At 35.9% G+C, this 13,756-nt stretch overlaps 1 long non-coding RNA gene across 1 annotated transcript; it reads left to right on the forward strand.

The window, feature by feature from the left end:
- Nucleotides 1-9,435: 9,435 nt before the first annotated feature.
- LOC117296310 lies at nucleotides 9,436-13,464 on the forward strand. Its single transcript, XR_004519739.1, has 3 exons — nucleotides 9,436-9,476; nucleotides 9,863-10,007; nucleotides 13,308-13,464. It is a non-coding gene; the product is annotated as an uncharacterized LOC117296310 (long non-coding RNA).
- The last annotated feature ends 292 nt before the right edge of the window (nucleotides 13,465-13,756 follow it).

The following is a 13,756-nucleotide window of genomic DNA, read 5'->3' on the forward strand; positions in this document are numbered from 1 at the left end:
AATCAAATAAAGAAACCTCTGCATGAGGTTTTTCTGTTCCACTTAAAGGACATCACATGAACATGAAGTGTCTTCACATGAACATTCATGCACAGGTTTACTGGAAGTTAAGATGTTGACACTTTGCTTTGGGAATAAAAGCCTCATGATGCATTCCTTGTATTGGTGAAGTTTATGACATAGTTCTCTTGGTGAATCTGACAGTAGCTACTGGGCCAGATATCATCCCTCTCTACCCAGGATATGGGTATCATTGAGGGTAGTGTCTGTATGACTTCTGCAACTGTAATAGCTCTCTACCCAGTTAGGGTATCTAGGTGGACTGTGCCTGCATTGTTTCTGTAACCCTCTAATGGGTGGCATCAGGTTGGGCTTTGCCTGCCTCATAATAGCTTCACTCTACCCATCAGGGATATTTCAGGGATTTCATATCATGTATCATCAGCAAAGGATTGCCCTGAATATGTCTACCATGCTGCATGTCCATTGTCTGCAACAATGTTCATCTTCATCAAGTGACCTGTGTGGCCATCTTGGTTTGTTGAGTGGTCACTTCAATGACCGAGTTCAGGGATTTAGACAGCGTTTGCCATGTTTGTTCTTAAAAAAAACATCCATAAAAAAATTCCAAGTTTAAAAAACTCATTGGTTAGAACTGAGGTTTTTTTCAGATATTGATTGCAGGCACAGAGTTTTATCAAATTGTATTTCTTATATCTATGGAAACACACAGGTCTGAAGACAACCTGTCTTCCTTTTCAAACCCTAAGACCTTGGTCAATGCCTTGATTGATATTCAACCCTAACATGCTTGGTATTGCCTTTGATTGAAGACTATCAGTGCATGGCTGAGGATGTATAGTTACAGTACATGAATTCCTACTTCAATTAAAGTTACCATGGACCTATCTAACAGAACTGGGACCCCTGTGTCGACACCACAGTTTTACCGGTCGATACTGAGGGACCCACCACATTGCCCATGTGCAGCCCTATTTTATAGTATGGTGCTATACTTTATCACCCCAGGCCATTCTTCTAAGAGTAGTTAAAAGAGTTTGGCACCCCATGTTTTCCCAGTGATTGGATCAGTTCCACAGTTTGGCCAAGAGCTACGATTTCAAAATTTGGCAACTACAATGATTTAGCAATTTGACCAGGAACTACCATGATTTTACAGTTTGGCCAGGAACTACCATGTTTTTACATGTAGATCTGGCACATACATCTCAAGTATTTTCAAGTTAAAAATATTTTTTCTGAACTTTTACATTTCAGCTCAAATACTGACTATTCGTTGGAGTTACAAGTTAAAAAGGTTTACTATGCCACTGGAATTGGATCATTATCCAAGGTAAACAACTTTGATTTTTCTGATATTCAAGTCTATTAGAATCACATTGAGGCTCAAGTCTCCAATAAACTGGTGCCTTTCTCAATCTGTGATTCTTTGTCATGGTGACTATTAACAAGAATGGTTGGATATTTTCTTTGCAATGCATTGACATGCAGAATACAATTTAAACTGATTTTAAGTTCTCCGTTTTTGTTGCTTGTATTTGTTTGCCTGCTTTGAAATAGTGAAATAGATGTTCGAACTACCTTTTGTGCAGCTCTGTTAATTTTTTTAAATAATTTGTTGAAACATCTTGTATCAACAGTTTTTTTCTGTTGAAAGAATTTAGTTTGCTTCATATCAAGAATATCCAATTGGATTTGAAGATTTTTTAAACATCAAATGGACTTTTTTTTACAGAACCTAGATTTGTCTCTTCAGTTAGAGAAAGTTTCAACAAACTTGAGTTTGTTGCAAAAACATTTTTAACATCATTTCAGACATTACTAATTGTTATTGAGTATGATTTAGCCTCAAGGATTAATTTTTTAACAAACTGCAATTTGGCAATTGTTATTTGATAGTGTAACTTTTAAGTGTTAAAGGAGCCCACATCATTAGAATTTGATGTAGCATTTTCTTAGTGCTAATGTTGAAATGGCAACCGTTTCAATTCTTGTTCCACAACACTCTGGTATCTCTTTCATATAAATGTTTTTGTCCTTTGTTAAACATTTTGCTAGGCTGAATTTATGGGGTTTTCTTTATACAGAAAAGTTCTAAAAAAAGCTCATTCACTTATATTTATATTCATTTGTTAGAGAATAACAGACAGTATTATTCTGTGGATTATCGGAATATCATTGAGAATTAATTGTTCAAATTTTTATCTGTTGGTTTGTTTTTACAATAATTTTTACTTCATTGATTGGAACAGCCGTTGTTCACTGATTATGCTGATGAAATTGTTTTTTCTGATTTGACTACTTTAAATGGATTTATACTTTGCTTTCGAAAATAATTGACTATTGCTCTTTTAGTAAAATTTTTCCTTGAAACTACAAAACTTGATTTTTGTTTAATGCAAGGCAGAGAGTGGTTTAGATTGTGATCATTCAACAAATGATTGGCTGGCTTAAACATTGTGACCAAAATCCCTATGTATGGCTAACATCTCAGAAATACTTGCGAAAGTGTACATTTGTAGATATTCCATTCTCATGGATCAAAACACCAGGATGCAAATCCTGAAATGTAAAGTTCAGAGCAGACTTGAAGGCATTTCTTCCATGTGCAATGCCCAGAGTTGACGATGGACACATCCTCCTCTGTGGAAAGAAAATTAATCATCATAGTTCAAAGGATCCTTACCATGTTGAAGTCAACTGTGGGTCTCTGGTTCATCCAGACCGCCAAGTATTGGGAAGGTTGACACCTCACAAACAGCCAAACACCTTCAAGTGCATTCAGAGGACAACTCACCAACCAGCCTGCCGACACCTGCGGGCGGGGAACACTCGTGCAAGCACCAGGATGGCTTGCATGCACCGGGGTGCCAAAAGGGGAGGGGTACATTCATGAGCTGTTGGTAAATTACAAAATAACTTTTCATTAGTAACAGGATTGATTGTTCACTTAAAAAGATGGGCAAAATAAATGTGTAATTTTTCACTTGAAATGTAAAAGGAAGATCCAGAATTTTGATTTCAGCTTTTGGAGACTTTTTGTCGATGCTGCTAGAATTTCAGATTTTGGTGTACAAGATTGGCTAATATACAGTACTTCATAATGAGTTTAAATTTGTTATAAGTAAATGAAAAGTAACACAGGTTTTTTAAATTGAGATTTTGTCTCGTAAGCTTAGTTTGGAGAGGCACTTGGCCCCCTATACTTCAATGCATAAAGCACATCAGAGAAGTGTAAAATTTGTGAAATCTTTTTCTGGATGGCTTGCATTATGGTTCCATTATGAATACTTTTGGTTTCTGAAAAATTGTTTGGGTGAAATCAATACATTGTTACTGATTTCAAAATTAAAAGGAAGATCCAGAATTAAGATGTCAGCTTTTGAAGACAATTCGTCCATGCTGCTGAAAAAAGATCAAGCGGAATTTTTGTTTTTGTCTTTTGCAAGGTCTTTTTTTGAGTAGTTGTTAAAGTGCAGAAAAAAAGAAGGTAGTAGGAACAACAATTCCATCAACTGTGCCAGCCAATGTGTTGTACCATCAAATGTTTGACTTTTTGAGTCTGATGGTTTTGAGTTCAGAAGTAGTAACAACCAATCTTGTACCCATCTTACCAACAGACCTTATAGACTTACCCTCCACACTCTAACTTACTAACTAAAATAGCTTACAACGTTTAAGACAGACAAGCCTCTCACAAAAAGCTTCTAATTTTTTTGATTTCTCATGAAGTTTGAATAAGTTACGCAAACAAATGTGCTTATACACCACAATGCTAATTGAAAAGCTGAATCCGATGGACTTCTGATTGCTTGTTAGTTTTGGACAGAGTATTCAAATACTCTGTTAACACCCAGTGTTCCAAAGTGTCACCAGAATAATTTGTTATCTTTGGTGGTCAAAGTTTTGCTTGACATTGCCTTGTTGGTTTTAGTTACTTGATTTATAAAAGTTTAGGTTTCTGTGAGAGGCTTTTCCTATTGCATAACTTAAAACTACAAGTACTATTACTTCTCTGTTCATGCATGAATTCCTCTGTGCTAAATTAACTGAGATACACTTAGATTTAAGGTCAAATTCAACAACATTATTGAAAAGTAACATCTGTACTATGCTATTGTATGTCTTTTAAGTCATGAATACTAACATTGGTTTAATTCATGTTAAACACTAAAATAAACTTGAAATACTTCATTTTCACTTTCTGTCCCAGTAAGATTTCAAACTTTGCATACTACATGACGTAAGTATTTAGTAAACCTGATGGATATGACTCAAGTGAATTCAATCTCTTATATGAGAAGCAGGGTGGGGATATTGTACAGTCTTGACATTTCTAGAAGAGTTTCTGCAAATGTTCATGTCATTGTCCATTGTTCTTAGTCGTAGATTTGAAAAATTTGAAATGTGAATTAACATTGACTTAGTGTCACTTATTGTTTCTTGTTTGCTGAAAAAGTACATTTGATGTTAGGGAGAGTTGATAAAGTATTATTATACATATATTCCCTAATCTCACCCATTAAGTTTAATAGCTAGCTGTAGTGCCAGCCGTCGATTTTACCAAAGATCTTCCTAACTAAGGACTAATCTCGGACTTAGGACGGGTTAAATTCCGTATCCAAATACGTAGTATGCATTGAACTCATCCTAAGTTAGGACGGGTTACTCATCCTAACTTGAGATAGGATTGATCCTAGGATTGAAATCGACTGCAGGCCAGAAATACGACCGGTTTGAGTCCAATCACATTTTTAGCACTTTTGTTGGATTAATAAGGAGAAAAGGTTGACATACTATTTAGAGAAACCTTTGTTTTGGTCCTATCCAATTTAGCATTTTTGGTGGTTTATGTAGAAACTGTTTAAAAATATATTTTCTGTTTAAGTCCTATTCCATTGAGTTGAGGGTTTATGGGAAAAGCTGTTGAAATTATAACTACTTTAGTTTGATAGTCCTTTCTCATTTAGTACTCTTGGTGGTTTAAGGAGAAACTATTAATAACCTACTTTGTAAGTATAGTCCTACATGTTTTCCATTTAGCGTCCCTGATGTCTTTTAGTGCAACCTGCTTTGTTTTCGGGAATATATGAATAGTAGTACAATTTATCCTAGTTCAAGCTACTGTACTACACTAATTCTGTATATGTTCATGCATGAACAGATGACTATACCTTAATGCTACAGTTTTACTTTAATATATATTTGTAAAAGATATCGTCACCGTTTTATTTTTACAAAAAACACTTAAGCCCCTAAAGCGAAACTATGTCTGGAGAAAATTGAATTTGATGTTAAAGAAACCATTAGTTTGGAGACTGTTTTAGTCACTAAATCTTTTGTTTTGATGAAACATTTGAAATTGAAAATTTAGAAGTTTATTAGGATGACGAGGCAAGATTTCTCTTCAAGAAAATTTGTCACACAGGTTGCACAGATCGTTCTTTTTAAAAATCAAGCACTTTTGTGGGTTGATATTGAAGATTTCTTGTTAAAAAAAACGAACTCAAAATTAATTCTCGTGATTTTATCTGTGTGCTAATATGTGTTCAAAGCTAAGAAACTAAACAGGTTGAGAAAAATATTGGTGTCACCAACATTAAAGTATGTAAACAAATTTGTTTTATTTGATTTTTTTTCAAATGTGTCTATTCTTGAAAACGGTGACGATAATCAAACTGCCATTTGAAGCGTTGTACAATGTCCATTGTAACTATTGTTACTATTGGACATTGACATTACTTCATTATTTTCTAGATACTATACAAACGATCTGCTCCTTGTATGTTGATCACATTGTGGTTCCAAAGAGTGCACGTTGAAGGTGGGCTCACAAATGTCTCTAGCCTTGCATACACATAGTGTCTTTGCAGAATTGATGCATCCTTCTCATCTCATTTGTATCTCTAGAGTTCAAAGAGTCTTCAGGAAATCTGTTTCTAATCCAGGCTTAGAGATGAAGCATTAGAGCTGCATCTCAAAGCCAACAGTGAGTTTGGGTTTAATTCAAGTCCAAATTGTTCACAGAGTCATTGCTGCAATGTTGGTATCCTCCAGCTTGTCGTAGAATCTTGCACCATGGGTTGATAGCGTTTCACTGTTCAGAGATGTAGCATTAGAGCTGCACTTCAAAGCCAACAATGAGTTTGGGTTTAATTCGTGCCCAAAATGTTCAGAGTCATTGCTGCATTGTCAGTCTCCTCCAGCTTGTCGTAGAATCTTGCACCATGGGTTGATGATGTTTCACTGTTCAGAAAATCCTTGCAGAATCGATGTTAATCTCCTCAAGCAGTGCATCTTGAAAATCTTCCTCCCCCACTTGAATTCTTGATTCTGCAATAAATAACCAAGAAAACAAAACGCATTAGGTTAGCAGTTTTACAAGTCAGTGTAGTATACCTTAGGAATAATATAGACTACAAGTATGATCCTGTAATCTGTATCAGTGTTAAAACAAGCGCATTGAAGTCTAAAGGTTTTTTTGAAGGGCAATTCAAGGAGAAGGACTGTTTCATTTTGGAAAATCAAAACATATTTCCAAAAGTTCCAAGAGCCATGTTGACAATTTCCATATTGTATTTTTTCGCAAAAGGGCATTTTCAGGCATTTGCAAAGAACAGATGTAGTTATATGATTTCTTTTCAGATGAACAGTTTTTATTAAGAAAAACATGTTACTTGTTTATTGTGTGAACTGTATGAAACTGGGTTAAAGGAACACGTTGCCTTTGAAACCGTTTGATATGAAATGTATATGAATAGAAAGATGTTTTAAAAGTAGAATATAATGATCCACACAAGTATCTCTCAAAATTGCGCGGTTTTCTTTTTACGTCGCGAACTACCACGGTCGGCCATTTATGGGAGTCAAAATTTTGACTCCCATAAATGGCTGACCGTGTTATTGGACGAGGTAAAAAGAAAACCACGCAATTTCGAGGCATATTTGTGTAGATCATTGTTTTCTACTTTTACATCATCTTTCTAAACATATGCATTTTATAATAAACGGTCACAAAACGCTTTGCAAAGACCAACTCGACCGATCCAAGGCAACGTGTTCCTTTAATGATTCTCAAAAACATGAAGTTAGCACTCCATGCATTTATTGGTATAGGGGTGTGACAAAGCTTAAGCACTAACGGTGTGGGGTCCAGGGCCTGTTCATGGGTCCCTGGTGGGGTCCAGTGGCAAAGAGTGACAGGGGGATGAGGGGCAGACTGATTTTAGGTTTTTAGCTCGTCTGAATGGCCTACACATAGATCATTGGTACTCAACACTTGAACTCTTTATACCATCCAGGATAGCACACATTAGCTACATGTAGGTAGGGGCTGCGCTATGTTAATTGTAGGGGGTGCGACAAAGCTTTAGCACTTACGTTGTGGGGTCCAGGGCCCATAAGTGACAAAGAGTGGCATGGTGACGAAGAGTGGACTGATTTTAGGTTTAAGCTTGTCTGAATTCTTTACCATCCACACAATAATTGGAAATCAAAACGTGATACAAGGAAGAATCTTGCAACTGGGATGGTGTTCTTTTTCAATCTCTCTATAATTCTTTTCTGTTCATTCATTTCCCCCTTTTTTTCATATGACAGGGGGACAGCTGCCCTTGCATGGCTGTAGGTCTGATATTTGGCTGTTCTGTCAGTAGCTGCCTGTGGGATAAGGATATGCAATGGTTCTGGCTCATTCTAGCATACAACAACTCACCAGTGAAATCCTCCTCACATCAGGTTGTGATGTAGACAGAAAGGCCATTGCATATACAGTAATTGAGATCCTCCATAGTGTGATGTAGCTTGTTCAGGTTGCTGGCTGTCAGTTTGTAGTTTAATTGACCTGTTGCCCACACCTCATGTTGCCCAATGTGTCCTTAAGGGAGTGTTGAAAAATCAGTCTGGGAAAAAGGAAAATTGAGACACAAAATTTAGATGCATGTCATCTCTACACCAAGCCCACACTCACAGGAACTACCAAAAGTAAACTTTGCCTTTAGTAACTCACATTTATCACCATCATACATTCCATTTAATTATTGCTGTTGCTTCCCTCCAGAAACTGTGTACCCATTTTGTTCTGGTCCAGTAAATATTAAAATGTGCCCCACTTTGGAGGCCTTGTACATATACAAAGTCTCCATCAACAGTATCAGGGCCAAATTTCATGGCTCTGCTTACCGTAAGCACAGAATCAGGGCTTACGGAAGCAGGGAATTATGTGCTTACAGCAAGCGCATTTCACTGGTTAGCGGCGAATTTTTACTTCTGCGCATGCGTACTCTGCGTTACTAGGCATTCTACCTTACAAGGCTAGCGCAGAAACTCATCAAGGGATTCTAACAGTAACACTCAAGGTTCTCCCGATAAGTGCACATTTTACTTTGGCCAATATACACAAACCAGACAAAATAACATTAACAATCGTAGTTTCAAAAAAATCATCAAAAGGAAACCATTTAAAAATGCTCCAGATTGCAAAGCAGGGCTTTGGAAATCAAGATACAAAAAACAAATTCCAAGGACCGACCTTGCTTCCCACCTAAAAAAAATAAAAATAAATAAAAAATTAAAAATTAAAAAAATTGGGTCGTGAATGCCCTAAAATATTGAACGGATAACTTTCCATATGGCGCCACCACTTGTTCACCCTTTTTTACAAAAAGGGATATCTCATTGAGGTAAATTAGATACTATATTATTTCATATCGAATGAAAAAGTGGTGGCGCCATACGGAAACTTTTCCTATTGAACAAATCTGGGAGAACCCTGCAGCTATAGTTCATGTAGTTCTGATAATGGTGTTCCTGGTAGTAACACAAACGCCAGGGTTAATAGTAATACCAAATTTTGTATATGCACTTTTATATAACACCCAAGCAGATCCTTGCCATTTGATTGGAGGATTGTCCGTCACGTGATAGCAAATAAAAGTACCATTGCACGCTGAGTCACTCGCCGTGCTTTTTCGTTCCATCCGAAAAGTACCATTGCACGCTGGCACGCTGCCAGCGTGCAATGGTACTTTTCGGATGGAACGAAAAAGCTGAGTAAAAACAGCACTGCGTGCGCGTGTCTTTGGTAACGCAGCAGGTGTTACTGCAAGAAGGCATAGTAAAATTACTAGCATTCGGCTTCTACAGTTGAAATTGTTTGTTTTGAAAGTTGTTTCTTTCAATCAAAATGACAAAGTTCTACTTGGATGTTATATAAAACAAATAATGAATGTTTTTCATTCGTGCAATGGTGCGAATATGTTCATTCGTTGAAAGCTGGAATGTTCCATTCAACTCGGCTCCGCCTCGTTGAATAGAACATTCCATCTTTCAACTCATGAACATATTCGCACCATTGCACTCATAAACATTCATTATGTGTATACTAATGCACTTTAATTACCAGTGTTCAAATGCCAATGCAATACCATACACTCCAACCAATAGAAATAGACCCAGTAGGTCTACATTCAAATAAGTTATTTTATAATTATAGACATATTAGAAAACTTATTTTTACCTTGAACCTTGACTCCACAAATTGCTTTTAATCAGAAGAAGCATAAGAATACTTTCAAAAAGATAATTAATTGTTTAATTAAAAACAGTATGCACTGCACATGTACAAAATGGCCGCCTGTTGCATTGAGAAAACCCTGAAAATTGGGGTGTTGTTTACTTTTGATTTCTTTTACAAATTAAATTATGTTTTAAAATTTTCTATCAGCAAATAAAAAAGAATGATTAAGGGAAATTTTAAGCAATGATTTAAGCAGACATTAGAACTATTTACCTATTTAGAATATTTAATAATTATTGACAACCTGGTTCCATTCTACTGCAGTACATGTTGTGGCATAGTCAGTGAGAAGTCAGGGTACCTCTGCATGTCAACACTGCCACACACTGGACATGCTGGAAGGAGCACATGGTTTTTGTTATGACTGGAAGTGAGTAAGCTGAGCTCAACAACAATCCAGTTCTTCAAGGTAAATACTTATTTTATTCATGATTAATGATTAAAACTAAGGTAAACAATTAAATGGGGAAAATATAAATATATTTCTGAGTAGTTGTTGAATATTTATTTGTTAAAACAGTTATTAGCTTTACAGCAGGGGGTTTAAAGACACTGGACACTAATTGTCAAAGACCAGTGTTCTCACTTGGTGTATCTCAACATATACATAAAATAACAAAACTGTGAACATTTGAGCTCAATTGGTCGTCAACGTTGCGAGATAATAATGAAAGAAAAAAACACCCTTGTAATTTGTTGTGTGCTTTTAGATGGTTGATTTCGAGACCTCAAGCTCTAAACTTGAGGTCAATTACTTATTTCTCAAAAACTATGTCACTTCATAGGGAGCTGTTACTCACAATGTTCTATACTATCAACCTCTCCCCATTACTCGTAATCAAGAAAGGTATTATGACAGTAATTATTTTGAGTTATTACCAATAGTGTCCACTGCCTTTAAATCTGTTAATTACGCTGGATTTTAAAATTACATTTTTTTTTAATGTAATAATTATTATAAGCAGTTGTTAAAAAAATGGTTGAAACTGTCATTACTTGTTGTATTACAAACAGTTACAATCTGGAACTTAATTGCATCTGTCTTTAATTGTTCCTTTGTGTGTAAAGATGGACATGATGGAGTGTAACTGTATAATACATAAGGCCAAATAAAAAAAATACCAGTTAATCGTCCCCGCCTGCATCCTTTTTGGGGGCCGCATCCTTTCATTTACTTAATCCATCTATTCAAAAGGACTGGCCTAGGGGCTTTTCTCGAATCTAGCATGATGCTCAAAAACAAAAGTAGTGAATGCCTACCAGCGAACCTATACTGAATGCCTACCAGTTAACCTGGGTCCTTATGCAACAAATAGATATAAAATAAGTTTGCGGTGGGTTCAATTGAAAAATTGGTGGCCTGTTTGATTTGAAATACTTAGCGGCTATCTTGAAAAAAAAAAAAAAAAAAAGGCCCTCATTTTTTTTTTTTTTTGCCTTAATTCTTGTTTTTGGGAATGCAGTGTTGCATGTGTCAAGTGCACCCCCAAAACCTTTTCTTGAAAAAACTTGCTATTGAAGTAACTTTTCAGCTCACCACAGCTAAACAACCATGACCCCTCCCTCATTCACCTTTTTTATAAAAAAAAAATAATTTTTCTTCTAAGGTATTATGTATAACTATTGTTTAATAGATTGGATCTTGATTTATAGTGTAGGTATGGGATAAATGTTAGATTGCCGTCTTATCTGGAGCATGTTTTGTGAAATTTGTATTTTGTTAGGAAAATTGTAGGCATTTTTATGAGAAATATGACAGACAATTAAAAAAACACAGTCATTTAAAAAAAGTTTCAGATTTTTTGCAAATATTTTTGTTGGAAATGAGGTCGCCATTTTGATAAAAAATATGGCGGCCATTTTGGTAAAAATGTGGCAACCATTTTAAAAATGACAGACCAACAAGTTTTACACTTTTGGCAATTCTTTTTCAACAGTGATACCCTTTAAATCAATAAATCAATAAATTGATATCAATTGAAGATTCTGCCAAAAAAATAAGGAGAATTTTGTAGGTTCTGCCAAAAAATAAGGAGAATTTTGTTTTAAACTGAAATCACCATTTTGAAACTAGTAGATCTAAGAATTTAAAACTTGCAACAACACTTTTCAGAATCTAAAACCATGCAAACCAACTGAACGACATAAAATTGTACATTCCAGACCTTTTTCGTACCAAAAAGGAATAAATAATTGATACAAAAAAAAAAGGCAGCCATTTTGAAAAAACGAATATTATGGTAGCCATTTTAAAAATGGCAAAACTACAAGTTTTTGTACACTTTTGCACTTTTAGGGGGGGGGGGGCGGTGGAAGTATGTCTCACTTTGATTAAAAAATGGCTGTCATTTAGATGAATATATTACTGCCATCTTAAAAATGCAAGTTAGATGCCTTTCAATAGTTTTTGTATATGTCAGACCAGCAGAAGCAATGTATTGAATATTCCAGACTTGTTCCCAGATTTTGTGTGATCACTATTATGGAAAAAAAAAAATTCTAACTATTTCTTTCCAAATTATGAGATTAAGGTCATTAATGCAATTTCAGATATTTGGTATAACCAATCATGTTTAAAAAAAATTCAATGCAAGAGCATTGAGTTGGCCTATGACAACTTTCTATTGAAAAATATTAAAACAAACAAAAATCCAAATTTTGAATTTATAAGAATCACTGCCAACATTAAATATAACTAAAAATGCAGACAAAAAGTTTCCAAGGGGGAATACTGATGTACTGACGCATTCAAACAATGCTTTTCATATTTTTTGTTTATATGATTTGTGCTTTTTTGCTGCTGATAAATGGTCCTGCCTTTCAAAGTACACATAAAAGCAATTGGCACCTATAATTGTAAACTAAACTTCGCTAAATCAGTATCGATAAAAGCAACAAGCGTGTTTGTTCATTTTTGAAAGGGCAAGGGCATCCGAGGTATTTTCTCCTTGGTAAGGGCGTCCTACGTGGAAATTGTAAACTTCTACAGTCTGGGCATTTATAGGCACCAAGGCAATAATAATAATAATAATTGTGGCTTCTTATATAGCGCACATATCCGTCACTCAATGACGCTCCTGGCGCTGTAACATACAGTGTTTCCTGCAAGATGTGGAACTTCTTTTGAGACCTAATTCTGATAGCACCATGTAATGTTTTACAAGGTGCTGTGGCGCAATTTGCTGCCGATCAGGCCAGGAACACCGGGCAAACCCCTTCTCTTTTCGATAAGTGCACTGGGTTCTTTTACATGCATTACATAACATATGGGACCAACAGCTTAACGTCCCATCTGAGGGATGAAGCAATGGTAAAGTGTCTTGCTTAAGGACACAAGTGTCACGGCTGGGGATTCGAACCCACACTCTGCTGATCAGAAACACCAGAGTTTGAATTTGGTGCTCTTAACCGCTCGGCCATGACACTTCCACAGAAGTGACCAGGGTGCATGAAAGCATTCGCCTGTGTTGCCTCTGTGGAGTATCAGGCCTGTAGCAATCAACAGGATTTCATAATGATTCTACAACCAAATAACTTTTGCTATGCTGTATAATAGATGTCAAATTTGCATCTGGGATAAAGAATATTAATTTTGGTTTTTACCCAGACACCGATGTATTTCTGATGAGTATTTGATATGTAAAACAGCAAACTGTCCTCTTAACTTTGGTCATTGATAACATTGCTTTTGTTTTCTTTTTTATTACAGCCATCTTCATATCAGAGACAGAAGTCTAACCCAGCACAGCTGATGTTCTGGACAGTATGATGTCAACCATGGATATGAACAATCAATGCAAGCAGTGGTTTACATACTGAGGCTTTGGGAAGTGATGAACCAGGGGCCAATTTCACAGAGCTGCTTAAGCAAAACAAAATGCTTAAGAGTCAGTTCAGGTAAATAGTTGACATACTTGCTCACGGTCAAAAAATGATTTTTTTTTATACTTTGTGGGTGGAAGGGCCTTGGGGTGCAAGTAAACAAAATTGCATTTTCAATTCCATATATAGCCCGTTGTCATGGTTACGGCTCATTTTGTTTTTTGGCCATTTTAGGCCAATTTTGGGGTCTGAAAAACTGGTTTTTAGCTCATATTTACAATTCCACCTAACCAAAATGCAAAATTATTTCAAAAAACCTTGTATATCACTACAAAG

This window comes from Asterias rubens, chromosome 11 (genome assembly GCF_902459465.1).
Source record: "Asterias rubens chromosome 11, eAstRub1.3, whole genome shotgun sequence".
Taxonomy (NCBI): domain Eukaryota; kingdom Metazoa; phylum Echinodermata; class Asteroidea; order Forcipulatida; family Asteriidae; genus Asterias; species Asterias rubens.